Here is a 20,447-nt window from a genome sequence, read left to right as displayed (position 1 = left end):
GTGTATAGTTTTCCTTGTAGAGGTCTTTCACATCTTTTGTTAGGTTTACACCTAGGTATTTGATTTTTTTTGAGGCTATTGTAAATGGAATTGTTTTCATACATTCTTTTTCCATTTGCTCATTGTTAGTGTATAGAAATGCTAATGATTTTTCTATGTTGATTTTATATCCTGCTACTTTGCTATAGCTATTGATGATGTCTAGAAGCTTCTGAGTAGAGTTTTTTGGGTCTTTAAGGTATAGGATCATGTCGTCTGCAAATAGGGATATTTTGACAGTTTCTTTACCTATTTGTATTCCTTTTATTCCTTCTTCTTGCCTAATTGCTCTGGCTAGGAATTCCAGTACTATGTTGAATAGGAGTGGAGATAGTGGGCATCCTTGTCTGGTTCCTGATTTTAGAGGGAACGGTTTTAATTTTTCTCCGTTAAGTATAATGCTGGCTGTAGGTTTGTCATATATAGCTTTTATAATGTTGAGGAACTTTCCTTCTATTCCTAGTTTTCTTAGAGCTTTTATCATGAAATGATGTTGGATCTTATCAAAGGCTTTTTCTGCGTCTATTGAGATGATCAAGTGGTTTTTGTCTTTGCTTCTGTTAATGTGGTTTATTACGTTTATTGATTTTCGTATGTTGAACCACCCCTGCATCCCTGGGATGAAGCCTACCTGGTCGTGGTGGATAATCTTTTTGATGTGTTGCTGAATTCGGTTTGCCATTATTTTGTTGAGGATTTTTGCATCAATGTTCATTAAGGAGATTGGCCTATAGTTCTCCTTTTTGGAGGTGTCTTTGCCTGGTTTTGGGATAAGTGTAATAGTGGCTTCATAAAATGTGTTTGGCAGTTTTCCTTCCCTTTCTATTTCATGGAACAGTTTAAGGAGGGTTGGTATCAGTTCTTCTTTAAAGGTCTGATAGAATTCAGCAGAGAATCCATCAGGTCCTGGACTTTTCTTTTTGGGGAGACTCTTGATTGCTGCTTCAATTTCATTTTGTGTTATAGGTCTATTCAGGTGATTAATTTCCTCTTGGTTCAGTTTTGGATGATCATATGTATCTAGAAATCTGTCCATTTCTTTTAGATTTTCAAATTTATTTGAATATAGGTTCTCAAAGTAGTCTCTGATGATTTCCTGGATTTCCATGGTGTTTGTTGTTATCTCCCCTTTTGCATTCCTGATTCTACTAATTTGGGTTTTTTCTCTCCTCATTTTAGTCAGGTTTGCCAGGGGTCTATCGATCTTGTTTATTTTTTCAAAGAACCAACTTTTTGTTTCATTAATTCTTTGTATGGTTTTTTTGGTTTCTATTTCGTTGATTTCAGCTCTTATTTTTATTATTTCTCTCCTTCTATTTGTTTTGGGATTTGCTTGTTCTTGTTTTTCTAGGAGTTTGAGATGTATCATTAGGTCATTGATTTGGGATCTTTCAATCTTTTTAATATATGCACTCATGGCTATAAACTTTCCTCTCAAGACTGCCTTAGCTGTGTCCCATAGGTTCCGGTAGGTTGTGTTTTCATTTTCATTGACTTCTAGGAACTTTTTAATTTCCTCTTTTATTGCATCGATGATCCATTCTTCATTAAGTAATGAGTTATTTAGTTTCCAGCTGTTTGCATGTTTTTTGTCTTTACTTTTGTTGTTGAGTTCTACTTTTACTGCATTGTGGTCAGATAGTATGCACGGTATTATTTCTATTTTCTTATATTTGCTGAGGCTTGCTTTGTGCCCTAGGATATGATCTATTTTGGAGAAGGTTCCATGGGCTGCTGAGAAGAATGTATATTGTGTAGAGGTTGGATGAAATGTTCTATAGACATCTACTAGGTCCACTTGATCTATTGCATATTTTAGATCTTGGATTTCTTTATTGAGTTTTTGTTTGGATGACCTATCTATTGATGATAATGGAGTGGTAAAGTCTCCCACAACCACTGTGTTGGCGTTTATATATGCTTTTAGGTCTTTTAGGGTATGTTTGATGAAATTGGGTGCGTTGACATTGGGTGCGTACAGATTGATGATTATTATTTCCTTTTGGTCTATTTCCCCTTTTATTAGTATGGAATGTCCTTCTTTGTCTCGTTTGATCAATGTAGGTTTGAAGTCTACTTTGTCAGAGATAAGTATTGCTACTCCTGCTTGTTTTCGGGGGCCATTAGCTTGGTAAATCTTCTTCCAGCCTTTCATCCTAAGCATATGCTTATTTCTGTCGGTGAGATGAGTCTCCTGTAAGCAACAAATTGTTGGATCTTCTTTTTTAATCCATTTTGTCAAACGGTGTCTTTTGATGGGTGAATTAAGTCCATTGACATTAAGTGTTAGTACTGATAGGTATGTGGTGATTCCTGCCATTTAGTTATCTTAGTTGTTTGAAGGTTTGATTGTGTGTACCTAACTTGATGTTACTCTCTACTGTCTTGCTTTTTCTTATCCTGTGGTTTGGTGCTGCCTGCCTTTTCATGGTTAAGTTGGGTGTCACTTTCTGTGTGCAGGATCCCTTGCAGAATCTTTTGTAATGGTGGCTTTGTGGTCACATATTGTTTTAGTTTCTGCTTATCATGGAAGACTTTTATTGCTCCATCTATTTTGAATGATAGCTTTGCTGGGTAGAGTATCCTGGGGTTGAAGTTATTTTCATTCAGTGCCCGGAAGATCTCACCCCACGCTCTTCTTGCTTTTAATGTTTCTGTTGAGAAGTCTGCTGTGATTTTGATGGGTTTACCTTTGTATGTTACTTGTTTTTTCTCTCTTGCAGCCTTCAATATTCTTTCCTTAGTTTCTGAACTTGTTGTTTTAATGATGATATGTCGTGGAGTAGTTCTATTTTGATCTGGTCTGTTTGGTGTCCTGGAGGCCTCTTGCATTTGTATGGGAATATCTTTCTCTAGATTTGGGAAATTTTCCGTTATTATTTTGTTGAATATATTACGCATTCCCTTCGCTTGCACTTCTTCTCCTTCTTCGATGCCCATGCTTCTCAAGTTTGGTCTTTTGATGGAGTCGGTGAGTTCTTGCATTTTCTTTTCACAGGTCTTGAGTTGTTTAATTAATAGTTCTTCGGTTTTTCCTTTAATTACCATTTCATCTTCAAGTTCTGAGATTCTGTCTTCTGTTTGTTCTATTCTGCTGGATTGGCTTTCCGTTTTGTTTTGCAGTTCTGTTTCGTTCTTTTTTCTGAGGTTTTCCATATCCTGGCTGTTTTCTTCTTTATTGTTGTCTATTTTTGTCCTGAGTTCATTTATCCATTTATTCATTGTGTTCTCTCTTTCACTTTGGTGTTTATACAGTGCTTCTATGGTTTCCTTTATTTCTTCTTTTGCTTTTTCAAATTCTCTATTTTTATTGTCTTGGAATTTCTTGAGTGTCTCCTGTACATTTTGGTTGACCCTATCCAGTATCATCTCTATAAAATTCTCATTGAGTACTTGTAGTATGTCTTCTTTTAAATTATTCTTGTAGGCTTCATTGGGTCCTTTGGCATAGTTTATCTTCATTTTGTTGGAGTCTGGCTCTGAGTTTCTGTTCTCTTCATTCCCCTCTGGTTCCTGTACTAATTTTTTGCTGTGGGGAAACTGGTTTCCTTGTTTTTTCTGTCTTCCTGTCATTGTCCTTGGTGTTGTTACTGTCCCTGTACTGTGTGTAATTAAGTATTTTCTAGCTTGTAATAATAACAATGGTAATATTGAGAACGGAAGAGTGAGCTGAGATGGAAAGCAAGAAGTTAAAGAAAAGGGGAAAACAAATATACAGACAAGAGGGAGAAAGCAGAACAAGGTATCAGACAAGAGAGTTTCAAAGGTATAAACAGGGAGTGTTAGTGTACTAATCGACAGTAAGCTGAACAGACAATAGAGAGACAGAGAGAGGATTGAAAATCAAAGATAAAAAAAATAAAAAATAAGTATATGAAAGTAATATCTATTTATAAAAATGAATTAAAATAAAATGGAAAATAGGAAATTAAAAAAAAAAAAAAAAAAACCAAAAAACTTCCAAGTTTATATGCAATGCAATTTCAGTCTTAATAATTTGGATGTCCGTCTTAATCTCCAGTCCTGGAGTTGGTGCCTCAGATGTTGTTCTGTAGTTGTCTCATCAAAGGGGATGCATAAAGTAGAACAAAACTACACTCACACACACACAGAAGAAAAAATAAAAAAAAAGCCCCACCAAGTGTCCCCAGTTCAAATGCAATAGTTTCAGTAAGTTTTTCGGCTTGCAGGTGTAATTCGGTTGTTCTCTCATCAAAGGTAGGGAGAAAAAGAAAAAAACGCGTCTGGAGGCAGTTCTGAGAGTGGTATCTGCAACTGTGGCTTGCCTGCCTGCTGCTCTCAGCCTGTAGCTGGAGGCGTTATTTATGCAGATCTCTGGGGTGAGCTAGCGCTCACCTGGTCCCAGAGGCTTTGTTTGCTCAGAGTTCTCCTGTGGGGGGGGGGTGCCTCTGCTACAGGCTTTTCCCTTTCCAAGCACTGGGAAAGGCGACACTGCCCCGCGTTGTCAGGCCTGCGTGTTTATTTACAGTTCACGTGGGAAGTGGGTCTTCCCTCCTCTCACAAGCGTCCCTGCTCCTGGTTGCTGGCGCGCCCCACTCCCGCCAGAGCCTCTCCGGCCCGCCCGGCTCGTTTATTTACAGTCCTGGGAGGGCTTCCCTTCCCCCAATCTTCAGCGCTCAGGGCGCCCCACCCTCTTTCCAGCTTGTCTTAACTGTTCTTATTGCTTAGTACTCAGTTTCTCTTTTTTCCCGGGTGGAGGTCAGTCTGTCCAGGGGGCTATGCTGCTCTGGCCCAGGCTTGTCTGTGGGGGAACCGCGGTACCGCGAAGCTCACCTGGTCCGCGTCTTCCCAAGCCGTATGGGCGCCCGCCACTGGCGGCCCGGGGGGCCTCCTCGGTTCTCCGTTTAACGTGAAGTGGAGATTCTCTGCGCCGGCTGGAGATGTGGAGGAGTCAAAGTTATGCCTTTTCTCGGTGATTATGCCTGCAAAGTGTGTCTCCAGCGTCTCTCCAAGATTTCACTATAGGAGGCTCGCTTTCTGCTTCCTACCTCTAGCCGCCATCTTGGAATCAGAAGGTTCTTTTAAGAAGCTTGAAAGAGTGAAGGCCCAAATGGTGAAGTGCCAGGGAAAGAATCAGCATTGTGCTCTAATTTAATGAGGCCAGAAGTATCTTTAAATGTACCTATTTTGAAAACACAAACACATTTAGATACAAAACTTAAAATGTTTAAAGCCTATATGAGAATAACTTCATCTGTTATACCAACTTAAAACATGTAGGAGAAACATTTTAACTATCCATTATAAAAATTTTGACTTGAACAATTAGAAAAGTGAAGTGTTCATGGATAGTGAGACCAGAGATTCTTTCCTAAGTAAATGTATACATTGGATGGGATTTACAATATAGACAATCATTTTTGGTACCCAGACAATTTGAAGCCAGTGCTATTCTTGAAGATATGAATAACTACAAAAACCCTGAGAAAGAAGAGAAATTTGTGGAACAGGCCTACCAAATTATAATGTTCTTGTGATTAAATCAGTGTCATATTTGTTCAGAATGAACTTACAGATGAATGGAACAAAAGATAAAGCTTTGGCTATATATGTATTTTTATATATACATAGGCACAAAGGAATGTTAATGCACAACAAAGATGACATCTTCAATTAGTAGAGAATGAACAGGTTCTTAATGAATGGCACTGGAATACTGGGTAAATATTTTGAAAAAAAAATGATTAAATTTTTATCCCCACATCATGCACCAAAACATTCCAAATAGCTGAGTTCTAGAGGTTTAAAGATAATTATGGCTAGAAACAATATTTTCTCTTTGTAATTGATAGAACAAATAAACAGAACTTACTAAGGATATAGAGTAAACTATTAACCAACGTGATGTTTATAAAGGGCACACCACCAAAAACAATAAAGAACATATTCATTTCAAGAACACCTGGAATATGGAACAAACTAAACCATATTCTGAGTCATAAAATCAATTTTATGACTGTCATCTATCTATCATCTATCTAACCTATCATCTATCTAGACCTGTCATCTATCTATCATCTATCTAACCTATCGATCTATCCCCACTTTTTGGACCAACACAAAATTAAATAAAAATGTCTATGTACATCCTCAAATATTTAGAAATTAAATATATACTTCTAAATAATTTAAAAAGAAATAACAAAGAAAAAAATTTAAATGACCCAAGTAAAAATGAAAGCACAGCACAAAAAAATTATATCAGAAGTAGCTAAATCAGTGCTTAGGGGGAAATTTATAGCACCAAATGTTTATATTAGAAATTATAAAAGATCAAAAGCCAGTAACCTAAGCTTCTGCCTTCAAAACTTAAAGTAAAAGGAGCAAATTAAACACAAAGGAAGGAGAACAAATTGAGTGAAACCAAAACCTGAAAAGGAAGAGAGAATATAATTAAAACATAAGGTTGCTTTAAGACCAGTAAGCCTGATAATATCTCTAGTGAGATTGAGATATAAGAAACAAATTACCAATGTAAAGGATGAAAGAGCGGATATCACTATCAACCCCAGAGACATAAAGAACATTAAGAAAACACTACAACAAATTCTATGTCCATGAGCACACAATTTAGATGACATGAATGATGCCAGCTACTCATTCTCACTCAGGAAGGAATGAGTATCTCAAGTAGCCTGATAGCTGTTAAAATTAAGTTGTTGCTTAAAATTTTTTCAAGAAAAGACAGTCAGTTTAGATGATTTTCCTGAATGATTATGCCAAACATGTATGAGATAAATAATCAGACTTATACAAAATTTCTTCCATAAAATAGAAAAAGAGAACATTTCCTAAACTATTCTTTGAGTCTAATACTCAAATTAATACTAAAATCAAAGACATTTTAAGAAAATTTCAGATCTATGTCCCCCATGACTATAGACCAAAAACCCTTAAAAAATGTCAGCAAATCAAATATAGTAATGCATAAGAAGAATAGTGTTACAGTTAGGTAAATTCATCCTAGCAATGCAAAGCTGATTAAGCAATCAAAACCTGAATCTTATACTCTACAGACCAAACAGGTTAAGTAAGAAAGCCATCTAATTTCAGTAGAAAAAGAAAAAAAAAGCATCTGATCTGACAATCTTTTCTTTTTGAATTTTTAACTTTAATCTGAGTTTGAAAGAATTGGTACATATTGTCTACATTGTACTTTCATAGGCATAAATTTTTTATATAGTATTCCCTTATTATTATTTTGTTGTCTTTGGTTTAAGTGGCAACCACATTCAACATCCATTCATAATAATAATTAAAAACTTTCAGTAAACTAGAATGCTAGAAAGTAGCATCTTTAACCTATTAGAAAACACACATACTAAAATATACATCTTATTTCAAATGTATTGATCACATGTAATGATCTTTCCCTTAGAAATTGAAAGTAAGGTCAGTGGGTTTTATACCATTTCTATTGAATGTGGAACTGGAAAACCTAAATATATCACGAGAGATGTACAGGGTTGAAGGGAAAAAATAACATAATTTATATTTTTCAAACAGTTTGACTATATATATATACAAAACCCCAAGTAATCTACAAAAATGCTCCTAGAACTGACAATTTTGCTTATGGCAAACACTGAAACATCTCATATGTCCTTCAATAGAACAATAAATGAATTGTAGTACATTGATACAAGTCAATCCTACTCAGTAGTTAAAAAGGATTTGTGCTCCAATATGGATGAATTTATAATTCATTTTGTTAAATGAAATGAGCCAGACACCAAAAGCTACACATCATGTAAGTCCCTTGTTATGATAGTATAAAAAAGGCAACCTGTAAGGAACATAAGAATAGCTGTGGAGGGGCCACAACAAACACCAGGAGAAAGGTGAGAGTAGTGTTCTGTGGTAAGGGGAAAACCTAAGGACAAATATGTTTGTGCAACAATAGGAGGACATGTTGACAGAATGGAAGGAACACATCAAACACAACGGCTGAAATTATACAGGATTTAGGGCTGATAGAGTGGCTCAAGTGGTAGAGTACCTGCCTGGCAAGAGTGAGGACCTGCGTCCAACCTTAGTACTGCTGAAAGACAGAGAGAGAGAGAGAGAGAGAGAGAGAGAGAGAGAAGAAATCATAAAATAAGCAAAGGAATTATTCAGTTAGTTCATAATCTAACTACTTTTAAAACTAGAAGAGTCATTTTCTGATATAAAATGACTCAGAAAGTTTAAAAATAAAATAATGAGTAAAAATTAGGGAAAGACAAATTAAGAGAAAAATATTGAGATACGAACACTTGGCATGGTTCAAATCAAATTTAAAGTATGGAACAAAAACAAAAAGAACATTTTAAAACAAAAAGAACATTTTAAAATAATAAGGTAGTGACTACTAAGAAAATCTAATCTTCATGAATTTCTGTCCACCAGAGTTTTTAAAAGGCAAAACCCTCAAAAAATTCAAGCAGAGAAAGAAACAAAAACATGCTAGAAGAAAATCCCATGCTTCATTGTTTGGTTCTTGACAGGCCAAGTAGAACAAATAAGTAAGATTAGTAAAAGTAAATAAAATAAATATCCTTTAGGTTGCAATGCTGGAAAACTGAAATTAAATTAAAACTGGAAGAAAAAAATCCTACCACTTGGAAATTTATATTCAAGATTTTGATATAACTTATACATATGCATATATAAGTTATATTATGTATATAATATATATAATGTATTATATACATTAGTATATATAATGTATTATATATACTAATATATATTTTTTACTGGAGAAATGAAAATTACCAAAGTTTACCTAAGAATAAGTGAAAAATGAATACAAATTATTATTATAGAGGATGTTTGAAAGGCTACCAACAATGTCTAAGAAAAGCTAAACAGTCTCAATTTCTTCTAATTTATAAACATAATATACATCTATATTAAACTTTTTCACAGGAGATAGTATTTACAAACATGTATGGATCCTACATAGTAATGATGACAAAATTTAAGATGTAGCATTCTAATTTTTAAATGTGGAGGCACAGCCACACATAATTTATTATAAAAGATAATTCACTACCATATCAAGATAATATAAACAAATGTTGTTGGGAAAGCCGGCTATTCACATGCAAAAGGATGAAGTTGAGCCTTTAACCTTACAAAATACACAAAAATTAATGAGCTCAAAATGGCTTGTAGTCACAAATGAAAGACTAAGACTACAGAACTAATAGAAAGAAAATTGTAACAAATCTTGGTTTAGGAGCTCATAGTTCAAAAGTGTAAGTGACAAAAGATAAAAGAGGTAAATTGTTATTCATCAAAATTTAAAACTTTTGTTCTGCCTAAGACAGCATGAAGGAAATGAAAAGGCAATTCACAGAATACTCACAGGAGAAAAGATTTACAAATTTATGTATTTGATAAGAGGCTTGTCTCAAGAACGTATAAGGAGGCCTTACAACTCAATAATAGACAAAAAAATCCAACTTAAAAATTAGTAAAGGATCTGAATATTCATTTTCCTAAAGAAGATATATACATGGCCATTAACACATGGCTTGCAGGTTTATACCCAAGAGAGAATATATGTACACATTAAACTTGTAAGTGAATATTCACAACAGCATTATTTATAACAACCATTAAGTGGAAACAACCCAAACGCCCATCAGTGGTAAAAGGATAAACAGAATGTGCTATGTCCATACCAAGGATATTAGGTTTATCAGAATGTTGGTTGATTAAAAAATAATCCAAAGTATCTACTTTTTAAAATAAAATGTTAGTAAGAAAATATGATAAAGTACGTTATTCACAATTGCCACCATGGTGATACAATACCTAATGTGAAAATTTTGATACTCATTTCCTTGAGTGTTTTAATATTTTAAGAGCTATCTGTTCTCTGTAAGTTAATATATGAATGTGAAATGTCTCTATTCCCAATTCTTTTACTTAAAGTTACCAGTCAAGCTACATTAGGAGCTAACATGAAAAAATGAACATATAAATATTCATGGGAAAGTTATAAAAATAAGAATAAGGAAGAGATACAAGCCCAATCAGATTTTAAGATTTTTCATATAAATGTATAATAATTAAAATAAATTATAACTATTGCATAGTCTGGAAATAGATCTAAATACATTTAAGGCTTAATTTTATGAAGGAAATAGCCTTTTAACACATTTGAGAAAAAAATAATGAGCAAATTAATTTTTTTAAATAAAAAACTTGAATACTACCTTTTTTATATTTAAATGAATTCCAGGTACTGGGTACAAGCTTTTAGACACTGAAAGCAAAGTCATAAAAACATTAGAAGTAAGTACCACAGGCTTTTGCTTTTTTATTATAATCTTGCATTTGGAGTTATCATTGTAATAATGGCAAAATACTCAGAACATACAAGGACAAAATGTAAAAATACATATTAGAATGTGTTATAAAAATTCAAACCAATTTTTAAAATATGTGATTATATGTAACAGAACTAATTGTCTTATGAAAAGAACTCATTAATTTCATAATAAGAAAATGATCCATACTCTAATAAAAAATGGAAGTTTCAATAACTTTGATTATTAAAATCTGCTTATCTTAACTCAAATTCCCTAAAACTCAATTTAAACCTGTATGGGGACAGCTCTTCTCACCTGAGGATTTGGAGAGTCCTGCAGGGTAGGAGTCACTTTCTACTACAGAATTTGAAGCAGTTACATGCTCCCTCTCCTCACCCATAGGCACAAGACCTCTGCCAGGAAGGAGCAAAATTGTCTCCAGTTAATGCCACACGTGGTAAGAAAGTGTTCCTTCCTATTATTGCTTATACTCTCTCTACAACAAAATTAGAGATAAGGGCAAAATAGTTTCTGCTGGGTATTGAGGGGGGGAGCGGGAGGGGGTGGAGTGGGTGGTAAGGGAGGGGGTGGGGGCAGGGGGGAGAAATGAACCAAGCCTTGTATGCACATATGAATAATAAAAGAAAAATGAAAAAAAAAAAAAAAAGATTAAATGGTGTCATCCCAGTGCCTCTGCTGAAACACTTTGCCAGGCTTCCTGCTGCCCAGGCCCCTGACTTCCTGGATCCTGCCTGTCTTCAAGCTACTCTTCCACATTCCTTTCATCTATGAGTGGTATAAATAGCCTCTCCGAAAATTCTCCGTTGCTTAAGAGAACCAGGTTTGGTTTTTGATGCTTGCAAATAAGACTTCTGATAGATTTATAACTACATATGTACAAAGATAAATATCTAGTGCTGGACATGGTGGCTCAAGACTAATCTTAGCTACTTGGGAGGTGGAGATCAGGAGGATCTTGGTTCAAGGGCAGCCAGAGAAAAAGGTTAGTGAAAATCACATTTCAACCAATGGCTGGGCTCTGTGTAATGTGTCTGTCATCTCAGCTACCCAGTAAGGATAAATAGGAGGATTGTGGTTTATGCCCGTCCAGGCATAAAGCAAAACCCTATCTGTAAAATGACTAAAGTAAAGAGGGCTGGTGGAGTGGCTCAAGTCATAGAGCACTTGCTTAGCAAGCACTAGGTCCTAAGTTCAAACCCCAGTACTGCTAATAAGTAAATAAGTAAATAAATAAATAAATGCAGAGGAATGTTTGCTGCAACTTTATTTATAGTAGGTAAAATTTGAAATGAAGCAAATTCCATCAGTTTAAAATTATTTAACAAAAGAAAGAAGATAAAAACAGTTTCTGAAGGAAGTGAAAGATAGTTTTAGAAAGAAAATAATCAAAATAACAAGCTAAGGATAATATAATCGCATTTATTTACGAGGTTGGCAAAATAGAGGGAACATCCCAGATTTTGTGTCAGGATATCCTAAATTCAAAATCTGAGAGCTTATTTATTAGTTGACCTGAAGATACTTGCTTCACAATTACGCATTATCAGACTACAGATTAGAAGTAAGAAAGATCAACCTCTTTATGGTGATAGGTCAGTATACTTCAATTCCCTCCCCCCAAGGAAAGTTAAAAACTTTCCCCTTAAAATTAACATTCTAATCAGAGCTAAGCTACTATCTTAAAGTGGTATTACTTTTGTCCAAGACAAATTATTTCAAATTATAGGGGGTTTCATGGATTTGGGAGATGATTACTGTAAAAAGATACAACCATGGTACAGCAGTGGCACACACAAAATTTCTTGAACGTAGTTTGGACAGATTTGTGCTGAATGAGTTGGTGGCAGCAAAAGCTGTCCAGAGGGTGGGGGTGGTTCCTCAGAAGGGGAGGAGGGCAAGAGAGTCCTGGGGAAGGGTAACATCAGAGAGGAAACTTACCTGTCCAGGTTTTATCTGCTTAGTACCAGGCAGGTGTCCTTGTGACAAAGGGATTGTTTTATCTATTGACAAGTGATGTTTACAGGGTATGCAAAGCAAGCAGGTTTTAAATGGCTAACATTCTGCTTACCTGGGCTGCATTTAAAACAATGTGATGTGTAAAAATTTGAATATGGGCTATAGTGAAGAAATAACCTAGGGGCCAATACGCAGAAGTTGTCTTTGACTTAGAGGGATTGTATGGTTTGGTTCACCTGTGTAAATGTAAGGCTGTATTCATACTCATTCTGTGTTCACTTATGACTTAGAAGATAGAACAGTTAGCTAAAACAATTGGAAACGTTTTCTGCAAGAACACCAATAAGTTTTGGGAATTGGGAATGTCCAGACCCAAGACCATCGAGGCATAGGAAGTAGGATGCCTACGCTTTGGGCACTGTTCAGTCTGTAATTTATCATTACAACTTGCACAATAGAGAAGCTGTGGATGCACACGGTCTCGTGTGGCACCTTGGCCTTTTACTTTGACCTGCCCATGATTTTCAAGTATTCCAAGCATGCTTGCTCAGATTGTATGTATTTTTAAACAACATAAAACTGAAATTAGAATGTCTCATCTTTCTTTGTTTATCCACAGCTATGGCTACAACTAATGAACACCAAGTAAAATTCTCTCATTCTTTCAAGTACATACTCATTGAAGGTGGTTCTTTTGGAACAAATAGTACCGGAAAGTTATTACAGAAAGATATAGCTAGTCTAGAATATTGGCTCTGATCCCTTGAGCTGCAATGTCACATCTATAAAGAAGACTGCTTCAGAAGGCATATTCTAAAATTTACTCTGGTTTCTTATGAATTTAAACCTTGTTGCCTCAAATTTCTCTGCCATTTTTACTTGATTTGGCTTTTATTTAAATCAGAGACATTTTTTTAAAGCTAATTGATGATAAAAATTCAAATGTTGAAAAGAGTATGCAATGAAAATTTAATCATAACTTTCAAGCTCTTATCTCAAAGCTTACCCTAATACTAGCTGTAATCCTGTCTCCCAGTTTCCTGTACTATGAGAATTCTTCCAGTAAATTAAAAAAGAATGGTAATGAATTTAATGAGTAGTTCTGCACCTTTTGCTTTTCTCTTGAACAAAGATGCACACATACATGCAGTCACACACAGACTTAGAGCTTAATGTGGTGTGCCAGTTTATTGAGGTGCCATAGTTTCTTTTACCCACCCTTATTAATGAATATTTTTGAATTTCTACTTGGTGCTACAAGTAATACTCCAACTTAAATCCCTGTGTTATTTCATATATGTCTGGTGTGTATTTTTGCTCAACAAATTTTTTATTCCCTGAAAAATTGAAAACAATTCACAAATGTAAACTTTAGAGTTGAAACTATTGGAGACATTTTTTGAATTAAATATTTTAACAAGTTGTGTTTCATAGCTACTTGTTCTCTTCAAATTTACTTGTCCCTTAGTTTGCCTCAATTAACTAATCCTATGAGGAGTCACTCAGTGTACCCATCACTGTGCAGGTGCCCTATGCAGGTGCCCTAAACAACACCACACATGAACCCTACAGTCAACCAACTTGCAATTTAGGGAAGGTAAACAGACAGTGAATACATCTAAAATATCTCTATAGAATTTATAATTCTATTAATGTCTTGAGAAGTACCTTTGAAAGTGAGAAGGATGACTGTGCTAAGTTTAAATGATGGTATGACATCCAAATGGTATTTAGAGAGAATGGCTAGAGATCTGTGAATTATCATTGGCCATAGCATTGGAAGTATTGGGAATATTTTTGTTCAATTAGAAAGAGAAAACATTTATAGAAAATCAGGGGGTTAATGAATATGATTTAGGGATCCACAATGACACTGAAAGACTGAAAACTCAGAAAAGGAGAAACTAACTCCAGTGGTAAGCACACAACCTAGACAATACAAAGTCATGGAAAATAATGACTCTCCATGTCACCCTCATAAGTTCTCCAGTAAACCAAACCTGCTATGCCAGGTAATTTCTTCATCACATAACCAGCTCAGCTCCAGATAGTGCTTGGATGCTGTTGGCTAGCTGTGTGCTCTCTGCTGCTGGACAGTGCTGGACAATATATTGAGCACTGGATAAGGAGTTAGCTCTACTCCCTCCGCCTCCCCCTTTCTTCTTTCCCTACTTCTTCTCCTGGCTGCAGAGACCAGGTATCAATCCCTTGTTTTGCTCCTCTGTTTGTTAACGCACTCAGAATTCCATCTCTAAGTTGCCCAGTTTGCTTTCTCTGCTGGACTGGCTCTATCCAAGCTCATGATTTTAATGTTCACTTCAGTTTCATCTGGGGGTGATGGGACTCAGACACTGACCAATCCTCCTCTCCTGCTCAGAGTGAGGGAAAAGGATTAACAGCATGCAGGGCCATTGTGACAAAGAAGAAAAAGAAGGAAAGGAAATAAGCAGGGCAGGAAAAACACCTTCAAGCACATTTCCTAAGCCTGTCTCTGATTTTTAAATCTCAGCTTTTATAAGTGAACTTTACTTCCAAGCTCATTCTATCATTAAACCATATTGAAAAATCATTTATCATTCCTAAGGAATATTTAGGCACATGATACTTTCACACACTTAACATTCTATATTAGATTTAGATACATACCCTATGTAAGTGGCAGTATTTTGAGACTCTGAAATATTTTCAAATATTTTTCACTCATTCACATTGAGTCTTGAACACATGTGAGCTGCCCATTCTGTAGATTTGGAAACCAGTGAACAGATGGATAAGATGTTTAGAAAGGCTCAGTGGTAACGCCAACTTTGGCAACAACAAGTCACAGTTGCTCTGGAAGTTTCCCGTAGGTGATAATTTTCTGTGCAGAGTGTTCAAAACTGCTTTTATAATAGCAACTCCCACAAACCACCTCAGTTATATGGGTTTGATAGCATTTTAAACACCCTTTTGACAGGTGTATTATGCAGCTATTACATTTTTCATGCACAGAACATTCTTGACATTCACTTTGCTTGTACTTTCCTATTAGAAAAACAAAGTTCAGTCAAGAATTGTCTTTTAGGCTGAATGAGAAGGAAGGGAGTCCATTTTGTGAGACTTTGTCTACCGGTGACCTAAAGTAAAACAACCCAAAATTCATTCAGACAATTCTTCATTCATTCAGGCACTCACATGCTCATTCATTTATTAATTTTCTATCATATTGCACAGCCTCATGCTAAGCAGCAGAAATGTAAAGACAAGGCTTTAGTCTGTGACTGTAAAGAGTACATCTTCTATGGGAAGCAGTGATATGAACGAGTGATTGCTGCCAGCAGATATAAGGCAGAAATAGCACAGAGATGAGTGTGGCGAGCCAGGAAAAGCCTCACACAAAAGGTATTCTGTGGCAGAAGCTTCTTCACTTACCAAGCTCATATGGAGAGAAGCATTTGAGGCTGAGGAAATTGCCTATGCAAGGTCAAAGGGGCAAGGAAGAACCTGGAGAATTTGGTGACTCAGATAGCCCAATACAACTGAAGAACACAATGAATAAAAACTGAGGCTGGGTCTGATGTCCAGCAATGTTCAGATGAGCAAAAACTGTGGGTGTCCCATGAGGGAGTCAGGCTTCTGGGCTGCAAAAGCATTGAAAAACCAGAGAGAGGCTACAGCAGGGTGGTGGTTTCCATAACATTCAAGGCTCTACTTATCTGATACCTAAGGTCATTCCTTTCATCCCAGTTGGCTCTCTCTCACTCCAGCTGCAAATGCCTCTCTCCGGCTGGTTCTTGAAGAAGCCAGACCTGCTCCCTTCTACTCTCCAAAGCCCTTGCACCTACTTTGCCTCTGGTTTGTTTTCTACCTGGCCTTCCTGGGCTGGCTTCCTCATGTTATTCAAATCTGCTCCAAGACACCTTCTTAGAAAGTTTTGCCCTGACTGTCCTGTGTAGAAAGCATCTACTATCCATTATCCCTAAACGATTCTTTTAAGTTTCTCTAGGTATGTTTAGCATTGCTTCAAATTATATTAGACATTTGTATTTGTTGATTTTCTTTAGTCCTCACTGAAATGTAAGCCCTATCCGATCAGAACACTTTTGTTTTCATTACCATAACATCAGCAACAAAGTAGACACTGGAATATAGATGCAGATGAAAGTCAATAAATATTTGCTGAATGGTAAATACAACAAAGGGTTGTATATTGTATGTGTGTGAAGATGTGTAGTTGTTACAGCATCTGCCACTATAGGATAGCAAAGTGAGAAAGCTGCTGAAGGTGGTCCTTGACCTCACCTTCTGCTAGTCTCAGCAAAGGGAGAGATGGAGAAGGGCTCTCTACTAGCACAAAGTAACAAGGTCTGGAGAAAGAACACTTGGGGCCCAAGAATCTATTTTACTTACCATCTTCCCTCAAAGGTTGACAGCCCTGAAATAGGAACAGATTTGATAAACAAGTAGTTTGCCAACTAATTTCTTTCCCTTAGGAACTTTGCTGAGTTTTGTCTGAGCACACAAAAGGGTTTCTATCAGAAGATCTTTCTCTGGCTATCCTAGAACAGCACACATAGCTGTATCACCAGTCAATCTTATCTCCAATGGCCACAGCAAAATCCTTTTCTCCAATAACATGTCAAACTTACTTCTAGTGTAGACAGCCTTAATCAAATTGTCCATCACAGGGTAAGAAATGGTTGTTCAGAGCCTAAAAGGAAGGAGAAAGAGGATTTCTTTCACCTAGATTTTCAGCCTAAGTTGCACGGCATTTGTTATTTATAAACCCACCCCCTTTAGAACACCTCAGTCTTCCATGAGACACCACAGTTTTGAAGTTTGCAGTAGTTGAAGGGTATGAAGAACTTGTCTCAGGTAATAGTAATTACCTTTCATGGGTGGCAATATGGCTGACTATGTTTTTTTCTACAGTTTTGCACATTCAAAAATTACCAGGATAAATATATACTTATTTATAATCAGGAAATAAAGTAAAACCTATATAGGCTTTATCCTAATGAACAAATTTAAGAATCCAGCCATGGCTTCTCTAGGATCAATTAACTAAAGTAGTTCTTCCTTTGGGCTAGATGTGGAGCAGGATTAATTTAGGCAATTTCTGGGCCCTCACTATCCATCTTCATTTAGTAATAGAGTTCTAGCGATTTACCTCTGCATATGGCTACCTTGCTAAGATAGTCTTTGGATGTCCTGAGAAGGGCCAATTAGTATTCTGCATTGGAAAATCAATAAACTCCACACATTCCCTTCTTCCCTGTTGCCACTTTTACAGTAGGAATAGGGGTAAAACCCATACCAGTGAGGTAATGGGTTTCTTATTCTGATTCAAGTTGCCTTTCCATTGCTTGTTTGTATCTTTTGGCAATACTGGGAATTGAACCCAGGGCCTTGAGCCATGTCCTGAGTTCTTTTGCTTTTAGTTTTCTTTCCAGATAGGGTCTTAACATTTTTACCAAGGCTGGCTTCCAATGGTGATCTTCCTATTTCTGCCTCTGGGTTAGCTGGGATTAAAGTTATGTGCTAAAGTGCCTGGCTTTCATTGCTTTTTATGACTAAATGACAGAGAAGTTGGAGAGGTAACCCTGGTTCTTCCCTACCCCCTTGGCTTAGGCTTAGTGCTCAGGGATGAGTTTCCTCTGATCTCTCCACTCTTAATCTTAATGGAACTGACATTCTCAACCTTTCTGGCTTGTTATAATTTCTTTAAACTAATCTATTAGTAAAGATTGGGTTGCTGATTCTTTCCCAGCTTTACTGAGGAATAATTGACAAACATATATTATATGTACTTAATGGGTACCATGTATTGTTTAGAAATATGTCTACATTGAAGCTGTTACCATGATGAAACTAATTAACACATTTTCACTTCATAAAATTACTGTGTGTGATTCAGGCATACAATAAATTATTAACTATAGTTATCATGATGTACATTTGATCCCCAGGACTTAATCATGTTATTACTGAGTGCTTAACCAAAATCCCTCCATGCCTTCCACCCCTTCCCCTTGGAAACCCCCTCTCTACTCCCTGTTTCTATGAGTTAGACCTCTTTAGAGACCAAGCTGAGTAAGGTCTGGAAGCATTTGTCTTTCTGTATCTGGCTTGTTTCTGTTGCTGATATTTTATGCCTTAGCAGGTCACTATAAAGTATAATAGCTTTCAACTTTCTTCATTCCCACACTGCTGCCTGCACTCTCTCATCTTGTTATTCTCTTCACTGGTGAAATGGGGAGGAGGGAGGTTAATCATAGTACCTAACACATGAAATTGTTTTGAAGATTGATGACAGCACCAGGTAGCTTTAGGGTTGTGTCTGAGACATCAAGATAGTTGAGAGAATGCTCGTGGTATGATGCCACTGGGTTTCGTCCCCAATGATATTATCATGAGAATTGAATCACTAGCCATTACTAAGTAAATCACTACTTGGGGCTGCCCACCTTGGGTGTGTTCTGTCTTGTCATTCTAGTGAGGAACTGCTTTGCCTAAACCAGCTACTCTGGAGGATGAAGGCCAATGATGCAGGTGCCACACTTCATCAAACATGTCTTCCAAATCTGCCAACCCATTTTCATGTGATGTTGTAGCTGACAGATTCACGTTTGTAGAGGTACGTTTGTAGAGGTAGATAATACTTTTTTGCAATCTGCTCCTTGAGCATACAGAAGGAGCTCAAAGACCCTTTTACCTGGCTCAGAATCTGAACATTCATTTGTCCATATTGCAAGACCAAAGCTTGTGGTGAAGTGTTCCATCAATTCTTTCTATTATTTGGGTTAAAGGATGCTCCTAACAGCTCCAGTGGTAGAATCAGTGTTGAGCTGACTCTATAAACATAAGTTTATAGTGGGAATAAACTACTGTACAATAGAAATGGTAAATGATGTTTTCTGGATTCCACTGAACTTGTTCCCATCAAATATTGAGTATAAACTCCCATTAGGAAGCAGATCTTAAATTCACTTTCTCTTACACTTCCTTCTGTTCCATTATAGAGGGAGAGAACAAATACATAGCCTGGCACTGCTACTGACTGATGCCCTCCTGTTGATTCTCCTGAAATTCCAAGGCTCCTGGGCCTGCTAGCCCTGTCTTCTGTCTTCTGTGACACCCACAGAGAATGATTTGATGATCCATGGGGGAGGTGGTGCCTCCTGTTCTGCTAAAGCAATCAGTGAAATGAATGAGTAATGAGTGCGGGTGCTTAATGAGTGCCATCCTTTTCTCTGTGTCTCTCTAATTTCCACAGCTTGCTAAATAAAAGTTTATTTATACTCTGTAGTGTAAGATAATTTCCACAGATGAGTTTTAATAAAATGAAAAGAGGTATAGGGAGAAGCACTACAGGAAACTAATGAAGGTAAAAATGAAAAATAGAAAAATAATAAATTTTTATTAGGGATCCCTACCAAGAAACCCCCAAGTGTGAGAAAAATTCACCCTCACTAGGAAGAAATATTACTTAACATTGATATGTTCTCTCTTGAGCATAGGAAGTGGGTACTCTAACTACAGGGAACTTGAAAGAATAGCCAATTCTAGTCATTTTTATACTTTGGCTCCAAATTTGTCTTTTAGAATCACAAAAGAAAGAGTTCAGTTATTTAAGTAACTGGGGAGAGGGAAGGCATTTTTCTGCTTTGTTGCCTCTCAATTTCAAGTGCTTTGGTATTGCCTTGCCTTCCAACTTTTCTACATATCTTACAGGCTCATCTTTTGTTTGATGTGGACAGAGGAGCACTGTGAGTGTTCTGGACTGACAAAGAACGAGAACCCGGATCTGTACACAGCATTTCTGATGGGAAACAGCAAAGCCTTTGTGCCTGGATGGCAAAAAAGACCTGAATGTGACTGGCTTGGTTGTTGTTGAAAGATAAAATCTGTGACTTTGATTTAGCTTTTTTGTTAAAGCATTTTCATTTGTATATCATAATTATATAGGGAGTTTCATTGCTACATTTTCATATGTACATATATCGTACCCATTTGGTTCATCCCCTCCATTATTTTCCCTCTTCTCTCACTCCCCTTCTTAAAATGACTTTGACAGTTTTCAATGTTCCATAGTTATACACCCATAGAACATACCTCCACCATCTTCAC

At 36.5% G+C, this 20,447-nt stretch overlaps 1 long non-coding RNA gene across 2 annotated transcripts in view; it reads left to right on the top strand.

Annotated features, from left to right (window-relative positions):
- LOC141423107 (uncharacterized) overlaps nucleotides 1-20,222 on the top strand; it is a 32,603-nt gene extending 12,381 nt beyond the window's left edge. The window contains exons 2-4 of one of the 2 annotated variants that reach the window (XR_012447763.1): nucleotides 10,764-10,818; nucleotides 18,814-18,954; nucleotides 19,340-20,222. This is a non-coding gene — a long non-coding RNA (uncharacterized lncRNA). The remainder of the gene's footprint in view (nucleotides 1-10,763; nucleotides 10,819-18,813; nucleotides 18,955-19,339) is intronic. The other variant, XR_012447762.1, reaches the window with a different exon arrangement.
- Nucleotides 20,223-20,447: the final 225 nt, after the last annotated feature.

Source organism: Castor canadensis, chromosome 5, assembly GCF_047511655.1.
Source record: "Castor canadensis chromosome 5, mCasCan1.hap1v2, whole genome shotgun sequence".
Taxonomy (NCBI): domain Eukaryota; kingdom Metazoa; phylum Chordata; class Mammalia; order Rodentia; family Castoridae; genus Castor; species Castor canadensis.
The sequence above is the reverse complement of the archived record's forward strand: the minus strand, read 5'-3'. Positions and strand labels throughout refer to the sequence as shown.